This window comes from Lepisosteus oculatus, chromosome 26, assembly GCF_040954835.1.
Source record: "Lepisosteus oculatus isolate fLepOcu1 chromosome 26, fLepOcu1.hap2, whole genome shotgun sequence".
In the NCBI taxonomy this organism is placed as follows: Eukaryota; Metazoa; Chordata; class Actinopteri; order Semionotiformes; family Lepisosteidae; genus Lepisosteus; species Lepisosteus oculatus.
Window position 1 is genome coordinate 4533052 of NC_090721.1, and position 14826 is coordinate 4547877.

Sequence of the window (14826 nt, forward strand, 5' to 3'; positions counted from 1 at the left end):
CACTTACTGTTTACTAAGTGAAACAGGCCTAAAAAAACTGGCGTCTCCCCTCCAAAACTGCATAACATAATAACTAGAGAGTTCTCTGACGAAAAAAATGAGATCAGCACAAAACATAAGACAGTGGTCAGCATGCTCACTTCAAAGTACATGTTTCACTTCTAAATTAAGCAATTAAGTTTCCTAATTATTAAGCTGCTATACTCAAGCACCCCCTTCACTCTGCAAAAAATGCTGGACCACTCCAAGTTGACCCTGTATCAAGGAAATGATTTATATAAGGACAACAGAGCAATATAAAATAATTACATCTACCGACAATAAAAACACTCAAAAAGTCAGATTTCATTATTATCTACTCAGCGCAAGAAGAATTACCATTGCAAAAAAATGATCTGATTTAATATTTCATACCTAATGGTGGTGAATCACATGATCTAACTCCACTAATTCCTTACTTCTGATACATTGTCATAATTACATTTTCTGGTTTATATTTTTTTAACACATCCACTTTCAGTGAACATATACAATATCTAAAGCAATCAATAAATAAACATAACCTCTCATGGGCTCACAAAGAGAGGACAGATAATATGCACCAAAAAAACAAAACTTTTTAAAAAGACTGAGTGTTTGATAGCTCTTAGTATCAATCCAGAAGCATTTTTCTCCCTAGCTGATTTCTTGCACTACGTTGAAGAACATAAAAAAGGTCAGGCAACTTGGCGGTGGGATGCAGGCTGATGTTTCCCATTGTAACATCATTATATTCAGTTCTGTGAACTCACACCTTCACCTTGCACTGACAGCTTCTCTACAAAACAGTCTGAATTTATACACTCGATCCAAGCCTCTCAAGAAAGGTCTTAATGAGTGTTTAATGACATTCTCTGTCATACTTGCCTAGTGGAAGTTATATAGCCAGGTGGCAACTGCCCATCACACCCTAGTGAAGCGTGTTTAACTTACAATTTAGCTAAATCATATATCCAGCAGTATTAATAACTAGTAGTATAGACTTTAAAAAATCAATCTTGAAAGAAAGGACTGAATGTACATTAAATACATGAGATTCAGCTTTAAAAAATCCAAATGTTTCTTAACCACAAAGGGTAGACAGATATTACAGTGCTAGAATAGTGTCAGTATTTGTGATATGACCCTGGGATGATTTATACACCTACAGAGCTTCTATTAACTAATTCTTACACTTAGAGGTTTCAAGGCTTAAACACAGAGGGTGATGATGCATAGCTGGCATGGAATCTGGGTGCTTTATGAGAGGCGAAGCTGAAATGGTAGAATCCATCCTTTGTGAGATTAGCAAGCAGCTGACTGGATCTTTTAAACAAAAGAATAAAGCAATAAATTTCACCACTCTCCTCAATCTAGGAAGCACATTACAAATATATTCTAAACCTACTTATACTTGTTCAAATCTGTAATGGTGAAGAATGTGTCATATTCCTCCTATGTACAGTATATATACACGAATTTGTATTGTATATACACAGTACATATGCAGTATATACACACATACTGTCTATATAGAAAACAAATGAAAGGTTTTTTCAATCACAAGGTTTGCAGATGAAATCTTGCGGAAAATTGCTTTGTGGTTTTTACCAAAGCAGGTCATTCCTTGTGTTTTCAGCTGATCCGTTGACATTTCGGTCCTTGGTGACCGACTCTTGATCTGGCAGAAAAACCATTTAAAAAGATATCAAAGTGACAGATACCTTCACAGGAGGCTGAATGAGGGGGGTTATTTTTTTAGGTTAATTTGTATCAGTCGATGCAAACTCACTTCATTGTGATTTGCTCTGTGTAGGGAGCTGGAGTATAGGGCACATATCTGAATTACTTTTGATATTCATGCCAGGAAGGGAGTGTTCACAACCTGCATTGTTCCACTGCCAAAGCTGGGTAACCAGAGATGTATAAATCACTCTTTTGATGTAATATAAATGAATGCACAGTAATGAATACTGTATCCTACCATAAAACCACCACTGTTGAAGACCCAGTTTTACAAAACTATCACACTTACAGCAAGTTCATTACATTGTATGTGAAGATGCCTCACCATCCTCTGCAAGAGATCCCACTATATGATGCTCCCAATTAAAAAAAACATGAAAAAAAACACATGCCCATAATTTCTATACCCACCTAATTGTGACTCGCTATTTTTGCTACCTTAAGTACCTCTGATGGTTTTGCACAACATAGTTTAGTTACAAAGGAACAAGTAATACGGTAAGTTTATTCCATGCTGTAAAGAGAAGAAAACACGTTTCGGCTGTGGAACCTTCTTCGGGTGTGAGAAAGACAGGGCAGACACTCTGTTCTAGGCTGTGCATCAGCCATCAAAGCGTTTATAAAATTCCAAACTTTGAAGTGTGTTAAAGCACTTTGTTGAATTCCAGCAACAAAGTGAAAGTCACAGATAGCACCAGATGTTAGCACAGAACAAGAAACAGACTCCCCGCTACGAATCTGCTTCAACCCCATTTTGTTGTGACCTGTTCACACCAACTGCCTCACAAGCGACTGGTAAGTAAGCGAGTACAGAGAGCAGGCAAGTTCACTCTGTTCTCTATTCTCACTTCGGAGAAGGAAGGACAGCACAGGGAAGGCAATTTGTGCACAAGAAATTAGCGCCAGTCCAATGGGCAGCAGACTGTAAATACATCTGCCTGGTGCTGCGGGGCACATGAGGCTTGCCCTGGGGTAGTGTGATGAAAAGTGGGGGCAGCTGTTAGCAGGTAACAGAAAGCCCTGAAGACTCTCCTCACCCTGTGGCTCCAGCAGCAGGTGTCTGGCGGAGCCCAGCTGGTCTGTAAATCCTGCACCGCTGGTGAATAGCTCCCAGCAACACAGCAGCGCCTGACCAGCTCTCCCTTAAGACCCCCAGCACACCCTGCACCAGTGCACAGCAGCTAATAATGAGCTCACAACGCATCTTCATTTACTTCCATGCCTCCCAAACCACCTGCCTCGGTGTCTACCTGCAGGAAGGAGCTCTTGGAAGAAATTTGGGGGTGTCACAAACTGCCTGGTCCTTCCCCAACTCCTTTAAAATTAAATGAATTAATCTGCTGCATTACATTCAATTAATTTAGTACTCACTCACTTTGGACTCCTTCGAAAACCATAAGTCCATAAGAAATGTTTCTTTATTAATCCACATAGAGGAAACCTACATCTTATGTAAAGCAAACCGTGAACAAGCAGAAGCAATGCCAGTAGCATACCTAACACACATTGGTAACATTCACAGCACTCAAGGGCTTGTTTGATGTCTAAAACCTTTCTGTCTTTTTTATTGATGTTACTTTCCGTGCTTCATTTTCAGCACAACAATGGTATACGTCTCTTGGACAGGTTGTCATTGCTAATAAGAATTTGTTCAGGGATGAATAATGTGGTTAAATGAAGGATTAAAAGCAGTAGTAGTACTAGTGATTGTCCCACCTGCTCGTCATGCCAAGGGAGAATTCAGAAACATTTCCATCCCAGATTTTGTCGCAAACCAGAGAATGCCCTTTACTGTGGCATTTTGCTTAATTACACGGCAAGTGTTATTAAGAATGTAATTGCATCTTCTAACAGGTATGACCTGACTGCCTCTATCAGGGTTAACCTCTATAAATAAAACATGAAATGAAATATCAGTGACAAAGGTTTCTAAATATAAAGTATATATTGGGTGTTCTCACCATTTACTATTGGCAGAATAATGATAAGTACACATACACAAACTATGCATACTTCACATGTACAGTATGCAGGCTGGAGCTCTATCAAAACATTTACCTACACAATATTCACAGTGCTATTCACCTGAGAAAAATATAACAAGAAGTCTTTTACTACACTTTAAAGGGAGGTTAAGGTACAAAAACTGCAGGTGGAGAAGCAGAATTGCACTTAAAATGCAATTACAGGTAGTTGGAATCACAGTTCCAGGATAGTTGTGGGGCAGTGGAATCTGCATCATAGCAAAACTCAACACACCGTGAACAGTAAAGTAAAAAAAAAAACACATCACTTACAGTACTTCTCATGTATTGTACAAACCCAGCTTAAAATCAGTGACACTGGTTTAGAAACAGACCTCATTTTTAATGCTTTAATTCCAGATAAAGCCCTTGATTTTTTCAGTTCTTTCCCAGTTCGCATGCATTGCCCCCTTAGTAACCTCTTTGATTCCAAGCCCAGGGGTTCTGGCCTGGCACGCTGCTTTGTCTTGGGTGATTTACACATCTGTCCTGCAGTCCAGCGGACCTGACAAGCGCGGGGCTGTTATTGCGTGTGATCTCCACGCGCTGTGACAGAAACGCCTGCCCTCGCGTGTCTGCAGGCTCTCTCCTCTCCGTTATGAGTGACAGCGCAGTGGCTGGGCACACTTCTTCCAATAGCCCAGCGCTCCTGAAATGAATGCCCCCCCCAGCCCCCAGTGGAAGCTGTGCCAAGTTCTGAGACGTCCACTGACTGCATGAGCAGACAGCACGCTCGCCCAGGGCAGTGTGACCCCAGCTTTGGTCAGACTGATTTCTAGATGAAGAACAACGCTAGAGCTTGGCGGGCCTGGTGTAGCTGTGGAGTGAGTGTGTCACCGGATTGACACGACTTTCTGTGAAACACACATGGCACCAAGCCACTGAGCTTGACACCCTGCCCAGCTAACATCCGCGCAAGACAACCGGAGCTGCTGCTTCTTCTGAAATTTGACCTCTGACCTTGGTGTTGCCAAGCAGAAGATAAGACCCTTCCTCACTCCCTTTCCTAGCTGGGAGAAGAAATTGACAGCGGCCACAGGCGTTTGGCGCAATATTGTAAATTCGCTCCCTGCAGATCACAGCAAAGCCTTGGAGCTGATGAGACACAATGTAGCAGCCTTAACCCTTGCTTGCTATTCAAGGACCGGCTGTGCTTTGTTCCCTCTCTCTGCATTACTGCCAACCACACAGTGCTCTTTCTTTTCATAGAAAAGAAAGCTACTCAAGAACCAATATTCAATATTCTGCCTTCATGTGTAAGTTCCTCTAGTAGTGCCTAGAATCCTTGCAAGAACAAAAAAATGAGGTAAAGGTAATTGTCTGAAGTCCTTGACTTTGGAAAAATCACATTTTCTTCAGAATCAGTTTGGTTTGGAATTACCACCAAGTAGACCTCTTTCTGTACACTACATTGAATCTTGTGATGCCAAACTGAGCACACCCAGTTTGCTGTTTGTATAATCCTCTCAAAAATAAACAGAACACAGCAATACTGAAAACAAATCAATATAAACGACTTCCTACTATCCCAGGCTGCCATACAGTGTTATTTGTCACAGTTATGCTTTAAAATTCAAATGTCCCATGACAAAAAGTGCCTTTCATCTTCAGAGACAGGAAAAAAATGTTTAAAAAGACTGATTAAATTCCCCTCTTTTTTGTTTCAAATTTTGATAGATTTGTGACCAAACATATCTTTACGCTGGCAAGACGACAGCAGAATACCTCCTAGCTCAGTTGCTGGGGCAGGTGGCGTGTTTCAGGGCAAACAGTGGGATTGAGCCTGGGGGAGTGAGGGCGGTGCTCATGGAATGCCATTTCCAAGAATGTCACTCTCCTGGTTTGCCACACACCCCCACCTTCCCCACCCGATTATAAAAAATCTCTCAGTCCCAACAGCCTCATTTCATGCAGTTGACTCTCGTAGCCCATAAATCTAGACGTCTGCGACGTGTCAGGAAATAATTGTCAGCTCTGAAGGATTATCAGAGCCCTAACACCAGCCCCCACTACAAACAGGCCAAGGAGCACAGCACCTGCAGACGTTTCTCGACTTGATCTCCCCGACAGAATTGAGTTTTCTGCTGTGCAGCCTGTATTACTCCATCTGGGAGTCAAAGGTGGCTTGTTTGAGCTTTAACCTCTACCTGTGGGTTCATTCAGGAGGTGAAATATCTTCACATCTTTATCCACAAACACAGAAAGATAATAAACAGCCCAGCCCGGAAGAGTAACGTCTGCAAAGAACTTCCCGTCTGAGAAACAGAAACCCTACACAAAAAAAACGCCTCCTTCACAGTTTTTGGGAAACAACGCCTGTAAAAAAAAAAATTACTGGTTTGAGAAAAAGAAAAACACCATACCGATCTGTTTATTTTCAGTGCAAGATGAAAGAAAATCTGCATTAGTGTCCAGCATTTCCAGTTCTGAGGTTCAGCATTGTCTGCCAGAGAACTGTGGCCGCCAGGCATTCCATAATTTAATTACATGCTGGAAATCCACCGCTTCATAGGCTGTTAAGGAGCTAAGTGACCCAAATCTTAGTGCAGGCATATCGTAGCTTTTAAAGCCTCAAGACATCAGGGCAGATTCTGTGATGCGGCAGCAGAACAAACAAGTTGAATACACTCGAAATGGCAAGACTGACAGAAACGTCCCTTACACGAAACTCTTGAGCCACAGCAATATAAAAGGCAGCAAAGGCTTGTGATGTGTTTGGATGGGAGTGTGTTACACGAAAGACTAATGAGCTCCTTTTTTATTTTACAGAAATACTGTAGCATCATGAGCTAATGCAGTCATGGTCTTCAAAGGGTAGCAAGGTATAGGATGTGTAGCTTCTGGGTTTTAAATACAGGGGTGCTTACAAAACGTTTTTGAATGTGACTTGTGAGAGTGGAAGGCTGGAAAATCGTCCAGCTACTGTACATTGCCAAGTCCAATATCACTGCAGAGCTCCAGAACAGCTCCAGAGCTGAGGTGGTGCCCCATGCCGAGCAGACAGTAAGCTCTCACTGACAAGGTCTTCGCTGCAAACAATGGATTTGTTTCAATCCTTCACAAGAGGCACAAATGAGGCTTACTATGCTCTTAGTTTTTTTTTCCCCAATTACACAGTCTACATTCTATGTAGTCGTCACATCTCACACTATGAAGAGAACACAATCAATTAAGAAGTATGACTTATATAGCACCATGATTGCTTTTTAGCCATGCATTCTTTACACGACAGTAGATCACACTGTAGAACAGCAGTTGAGAAAGCAGTGCAATGCAGTCTGGCTCTCAGAGACACAGCAGTCCATTACTGAAGCGTTAAGAGCCTGCAGAATTTGTTCACCTGGACCTTGGCCCTCTCAGAGTCTGTGCATCTCACACAATGCCAATGTGACAATATTTACTGTCAGCAGACTGTCAGCCATGCATTTAGTGTAGCTCTAAAGCAAGGAATGTGCCATTTATTAATATGTGATATTGCTCAGTGCCAACATACACATCCATTGTGGACCACAAGGTCTTTTCACGTTGCTTTACCTGGTGAGCCACTAAACTACAGTTTGTTAAAGCAAAATCATCTGAATTTGATTCTTATAGAACAATATCTAGTAATTTTTCTTACTTATTTTGAAGTCACTGCTAAAGGCTTAATGGATGAGTGGGGAAAGGCAATTCCAACATCATAAATTAAGTTTGGCAAAGAACACTTGTCCCACTGGCATAATTGTAAGCCTGTCAAAGGATCTGGGCTAAAATATTTGCCTGATGATTATTCTGCCACTGCTATCAAAAGCTGTCACCATGACATATTTCATTTTTCTACAGACACATAGTGAGCTTTTTGCTTTAACTAAGGAGTTATTTTCATTAGTGCGTATATTAAGGGCGCTATATAAACTGAGAGGACAAACCATCTGATGGGAGGGGAGTGGGTACACTCGTTTTGTAAATGGCTAAGCACACAAAAAAATATTATTTTTATAGGTAATATTATACTAGACAGGTTGAATCCCTATGTAGTTTGGAACAATGTCCCTTGTCCAACACCCATTTACAACAGAACTGAGAGCAATCTAAGATCCTTATGTTGGAGAGGTATGTGTTTGTCTTAATCCTGATCGATATATTAATTCCCTGGGTGTCCGACTGTGTTGAATTGTGTGGCTAAATAAAAGAAGAAAGACTAAGTTTGAACGTAGACCCCGAAATCAAACCCATTACAGGAGGCAGACACCAGAGCTGTCACGTTTAGTTCTGGAATCAAAACAAAGACGCTGGTTCCATTCTTGAGCCGGGGGGCTGCAAAGGTGTTAAATTCACAGTTGTCTTGTCCAGTGCGGCATCAGTCGGAAGTACCAGAGGGTACTTTCTGACAGCAGAATCCAGCACCCACATTGACCTGCCTGCACAGGATTGTGTAGGTTGCTTTGAAATTCTGTTTACTTCAAAGTTAGCATTGGTCTAAAAAAAGGTTTTCATGGTAGAACAAAAACGTTTGCCTTTCAGATTATCTGCCCTAAAGTACATTTTTTAACAGCTTATGTTGCTGAACAGTAACTTGGCAGAGTAGAAGAGTCACCCCCCTCGGTCCCTGTGATTCACCAAACACCCTTTAAAACTATATAACTACAGTTACAGTTATAGGACCAGTCAGTCTTCGGAAATATGGTAACAAAGAGCCAGAAAAAAAAATGAGATTAGCTGTAACACACAGGAGCTGACACAGGAGTGATCAACATGACCTTGGCATTTCTATTTGCTCCTGGAGACTGATGCCATATGTAGCAGGACAAAAAACCCATTTATAGCAACATGATGTGCAAGGTTTTGAGTTGATACACTCAGTTACTTCAGTCATTTTTCCTCTGATGCCATGAACAAAATACAGTATATATTTCAGTAACTGAATGGCAAAAGATACCTTCTTGTTAATTTCCTATTCTATTATATCCTTATCATGCCCACTCGTACTGCAGTATTGGTAACTACACTGCACATGCTACAACCAATGACAGACCTGTCCATCAGACTGTTGCCGTGACAAATTCAGGTAGAAAATCAATTCCATCTGTCAGTACTAAACACCAGACTATTTAGTACGGTGCTCTGTCCTAGTGCCCAGCCCTTCACCTGGGCTTGGTGTATATTCTGCGAGTTGCTTCATTTTGACAGCGATTGTCTTTCGGTTTTTGCATTACCCTCTTGTTTGTTTGCTTGTGCTTTCACTGTGTTTTGGATTTTTTTGGATTCCCATTGGTCCCTTGACTTGAGTCCTCACGGCTTTGTCCCTGGGCTGTTTTTTTTTTTATTTTGGCCTTGGACAAGCCTTTTTTGTACAGCTTTTTCACTCATCTCCTCAGCCTGCAAATGACCTGCAGCACGGTCCTGTCTCCAGTGTTGATTCGGAGCACTTCAAGTAAGTGCAGTCTATTAAAGTCCTTTTCTCTCCCTTATCCTATAGTCTGAATGCAGGTTTTGGAATTCCGGAAGAAAATCTTGATTTGACAGTGAAGTACACATTTCTTTGCCTTGACTGCTCTGAAAGCCGAACAATTGAAAACTTACATGCCCTTTACAGGGCTACCTGGAAATTATCAGGCTTGGCCATTATTCAGAAACCTGATCACACACAACTCTTATCTAAGTTTCTGCCCCACCTAAAAACAAAGGAAGGTACTGTTCCTAGATTTGGATCTTTATTACAATATCAGTGCCAGTTTTGACAGGATAACATTTATGCTATAATATTTATCCAGAAGACTAAATTAAAGGAATAATACTGTGTAACAGACAAGAAACTATACGGAAAACTCATTTTCAGTGAGAACTGCCAATCGGAATGTGAGTGAACTTAAAGTTTAGTGCTATAAATCAGAGTCAGAACACATTTTTTGTTCTGAACAGTCTTCTGTTGTTTTTCAATAAGAACAACACAAATATTTTTGCAAAACATATTTACCTTGAGTGCTTAACACTGCCCTCCCGATATCTCCCTGTTAGCTGCAAAGGTAGCTGCTGGGTTCCCTCTTCAAGTGTTTAACCGGCTGACACAGAACTGCAGGTGGTCCATTATCTTCCTATAGAAGGCAACACTACAGCTTATGATTACAAATTCAACAGATGCCGACACCACCAGCTTTCATGTTTCAGATGAATAATGAGAGCACACAGGGAGCCGCAGAAAACCGCAACAAATAACACCTCCTAAGCCGTGAGTCGCGCAAATATTTCAGCGGCGGCCAATTAAGACGATCCCTATAAAGAGCGGTCTTGCGCTCACTGGGAAAAAGAGCGCAGCAGTCGCCCTTAGAACAGAAAGATCAGCGGGACTGACAGAGTCAGACTCCCAGAAAGCACCTGAATGTGCACTTCCCACGAGCTACTTCAGTTTGCTCCCAGTCACAGTTGTACCGAATGAAAGGTGGCGGCGCAGTGTCACAGGGGTCAGCGCTGCCTCGCAGCACTGGGGTCCTGGGTTCAATTCCCAGGGTGCTGCCTGCGCGGAGCTTGCATGCTCTCCCCGGTGCTGTGTGGCTTTCCTCCAGGTGCTCCTTTCCTCCAAAGACAACCTGGCAGGTTAATTGGTGTCTGGTGTGATTCTGTGTGTGCCCTGTGACGGACTGCGCTGGGACCGGATGGGCTCGTTGCTTGCCGGGACAGATTCTGCCTCTCCCCTGCGTCGGATGAATGTACAGTATAGGGCTGTAGCTGTAGGTGCACCTTTGTGAAATCCGAATCAGTGAATTATTGGATATTAAACAGTAATGAACATGAATGGCAGGAGATCTGGAGTGAGCTGTTTGTCACCAGTTCCTGACAATTTGTACAAAGTGAGGTGCTGCTTTCACACGTTTTGGAATCTAGCAATAAACTTCATGCTTTCTTCCACTTCTCCTGAGGACGGTGCTCAGTCTTAAAGCCTTTCCAAAATGACAAAATTTACACAGTCCACATAAACGAGTCACACATCTTATAAAGTGCCTAGTTCTGATTCCCTTGAACAGGCAGGGATTGGAGATGCTACGTGGCAAAACTAATTTCATTATTTTTTCGCACATTTGTACAAGTCTTTGAAGAGTGATGACACTCATTTATTCCAGTACTGCCACTTTAATGGATAATTCATGGGAAGAGGCCTGAGAGAGGCAGGCCCAGGGATGAGATGAGCAGCCTCAGTGGAGCTTTGAAGTACTGCTATTCACCCACATATACCGAGAGAGACAGAGAGATGCTTCAATAAAAGATTCAAGCATTAATCGGCAACTCAAAAGCAGACAACGTGCCCTTGTAGCCAGTGAGAAAGCATTTTATACGGGCGACACTGCCATGCGTCTCCTCTTTATAGTTTGTATGGAACCAAAGCCCTCTGGGGCAGCGAATGAAAGCACCCAGTCACTTTCACAATCAGCACAATTCACAGCAGGCGACTGTGTTCAAGGCAATGGTTCTCTGGCTTTATTTTTCTGGGTGACAGAGGGCGAGGCAGCCTCTGGTGTGATTTAGGTTTTCTGAAAAAAAAACACATATGTACCATAAAACAACAGACAGCTCTGCAAACGAAAGGATCAGCCTGTTTCAGAGAAGCAGCTACCCGTCATTCTAACTGACCCGATGGGAGAGAGAGCTGGCTATCTGCTCTACGTGAACTGTTACAACAGGAGGCCGACTCTAGCTGCAACTGTTCAGCAAGTACGTGGAAGTGAAGTCGAAGAACTTTTGTGGTTGCCAACACAAAAGGATCAACATAATAGGCAGCATGGAGAAGGATAATAGGTAATTTACACTGTTCAGAGAAAAGGCTACGTACAGTAGCAGCATCAGCCAAGACGAGCTGGTTATTTCTGAAAAGCTTCAACAAAAAAGGCACAGAACAAAAATATCTGTTACCCAGTTTTCTGCACAGTAGCTGCATTGGCACAGGACTGTTTAGACAGTCACAAGGTGCAGCAACCACACTGTACCTGGCGCAATGTTTCCAGGAGGCTCTGAAAAACCTTTTTGTTGAGCTGTTTGGACACCACTGTGTTAGAAGAAATCAAAAGCTATGGACAAAAATAAAACACTGCTTTAGGAAACAATGCTTTCTTTCAGCAGCATACTGTAAAGGCGCTCAGACGCTCTCTGGGGCGGAATACAACCTGTTCTGCCCCCCTTCCATCACTCACTCCAATGTGAAAAGCCTGCTGACCTTGACAGAGGAGGGGGAAGATGTATTGAAAGCCGCCGAGAGCTGACAACGAGCGCGCGGTCAGTCTATGGAATGAAAAATCCGGCAACAGCAGCATAATTCATCTTTCGGTTTTCCAAAGACGTGCTGTCGTGCCGCCACCACTCAGAAGAGGCTTCGGCGTGGACCACGTGCACACACAACATCACGCAGACTCCGGCTCTGCCAGAATGACACTGCCATGACAGCAGGGGGTCAGAAGAGTTAAATGCAAGACCCTTATGTTTTAAAAGGCTTCTCAGATTCCTCCAAAATAACATTTTCTCCTTTATTAAAATGCATGAGATATTTTTCCATCTTTCCCTTTTCTCAAAACCCTTCAAAAGTAGATCCTATCTTTCCCCAGCTTTCAAAAACCCTGTAGTGAAGTGTACCAGGGCAGGGGGGAGATTTCTCACTTGCCAGAAGGTTAATTACAAAATTGGGTCTGATATTATCTTTAAGCCAAGTGGGGCAATGTTGAAGCAGCGCGCAATTCACAGACTGAAACACGGGCTAATTCATCTCACGCAAAAACACACACAGACCGCAGAGGTGTGAATGCCTTCTGGTGCATTCTCCTCTCAATGAAAACGACAAAGATGATGTGGATTATTAGGAGCTTATGCGCTTCCTCTTGTACATTAGAGCTCCAGATGAATATTTATACTGCATTTCAGTTCAGCTTTGGGTGCTCATCGTTCAGCCATTCCTCTTTTTATTATGGAGGCTGTTCCAAGCACAAAGACACATTTTATTGTCTCCAGGGTGCTGTGAACTAGCATGTGTTCCTGCCTCTGATTAAGTCGCTGTTATTAGTTGCTCCACCAGTGGAGATTTTTCACTTTTCTGTTAACCATCACATGGCCACTGAACAAATAAGGACAATGCTACACACAAGACGATTTCATAATGGTAACTTGCCCACACTAGAGGAAAACATATCTACCTTTTAATGGGAGCCTTAAAAGGGGATTTGTTTACTGCTCGCAGTTTTATTAAAGTGAAAACAGACTGTAGAAAGTGTTTAATAAATTCATGCTGCTAAAGGACTTGTAAACGAGACTCGATGTGGCTCCTAGTGACAGGCTTACGAGAGTTTGGCTTTGGGTGGGAGTCTTTCAGAATACACTTATCTCCCAGTGCTACTTATCATTTTAATTGCTTTTTCCATTTAACATCCCACTTATTTTAAACTCCAGTAGCAACGAGCATACATGCTGCGAAAATTGGCTGCTCTTTTTTCCCTGACATATGCCGAGCGCGAGCTCCATTCTACTGCACTATAGAGAACTCAATCTTACATCCTGCTCTCTGAAAAATAGGGTTTTATTTCTGCTTTCTGGTTTCCAATGCAAGGCAGTGCAACCACTCTTGGACGCTATTTAAACCGACAGCTACTGCACAGCATCACAAATGAGCAATGAGACCACAGCTAACTTCTTGCATATGTGTCTGTTAGAAAGCACAAGAAAGGAAACCAAAAGAAAGATATAAAAGAAAATGATTAATACTGTTCTTTAATAATGTACCAAAGAGTGGTAGGCAAATTAATTTCTTAAGTTAAAATCCTCATTGTTGAACAGCAGTCTTTTTGCAATTAATCACTTGTTTAAAATAATTTCACTGAAATCCCTGCTGTGCAAAAACTGGTCGGGGACACTTACCTTATGATCTTTTGGCTTTTAAATTTGAAAAAAGTATGTGATTAAAATGTAATTTTAAATGCTTGTTATTTTAACTAAATTGGCAGAAAACTATGACTAGATAAGCCAGTTAAAAATGCAGGGACTGAAAGAATAGCAAACTAGAAAGGAGAACATTTGGTCTGAGAAAAGTACGAACAGTCACATAGCCAGAAGGATGAGATAGCTTCCAAATCACTTTCAGCAAGTTCTCCGAAGACACGAAAAGACTGGGAAAATGCTTATACTGAAGTACTTTACTCTGCAGGGGAGATGCAAACTGAACAGGCTGGTGCAGATGATGCAAGATCTATTTTATTCTTGACATTCCACAAATACATTTTCATCGTTAAAAATATATTAGTCTTCCTTTCATTGAAAGGTCACGTGTGAATGGGTGACCACTGAATGCCTTAAGACACCTTTCTTTTTTAAGACAATGAAATGATATGTGTTAAAAAACAATGACCGCAGGCTGGCAAGTCGGCGCAGAATGTTAACTATGATGCCTCATTAATCAAAGGAACGTTTTTCCTTCGTGTTGCTATGACAGAGCTGTGAATTCTTTCTGTAAGCTTGAGAACCCCATGGCGATCTGAGAATGAAGCCAAGACCCTCCAGCATTTCCTTCCTCTTGACTCCTGACCTGGAGGCTCTAGCCTTAAATGAGAACCATCACCTCCTGCTTCCAGAAGCTCCAAGGACTCAGCAGGAGCAAACAGCCTCCATGTGAAATAACCACCCTCCAGAGCTCGGCAACGTCCAAAAAACCTCGATCATAAAACAGCACCTTCTGTCTTCAGCGCGAGAACAAAAGCTCCAAGTGTCGCTATACCGCAGGAGCCTCAGGAAGAGACCGGCAGGGCAATATCAGAGAGGTAAAGTGAAATTAATCACAGTCTGAATGGCTTCTGTGATGTATCTTGCAGATGCGGCTGTCTGGAGTAAAATCAGCATTGTGTAATGCATCACAATGGTTACGTTTTGACAATTCGTTACCTTCTTACTGCTAATTATCTGAAAATCAGCTTCACAGCAGATGTGGCTCCCTTTCTGTATTGTGGGGCCCAATGATATTTCAGCATTTCCCAGTCCCATGGGATCACCGCTGCCACTACCCCCTGAAAAATGAAACAGGTTGCCTCATCTG

At 42.2% G+C, this 14826-nt stretch overlaps 1 protein-coding gene across 1 annotated transcript in view; it reads right to left on the bottom strand.

The window, feature by feature from the left end:
• The window catches only part of LOC102695302 (LHFPL tetraspan subfamily member 7 protein), a 95703-nt gene that overhangs the window by 3125 nt on the left and 77752 nt on the right, over positions 1-14826 (bottom strand). The window lies entirely within an intron of this gene.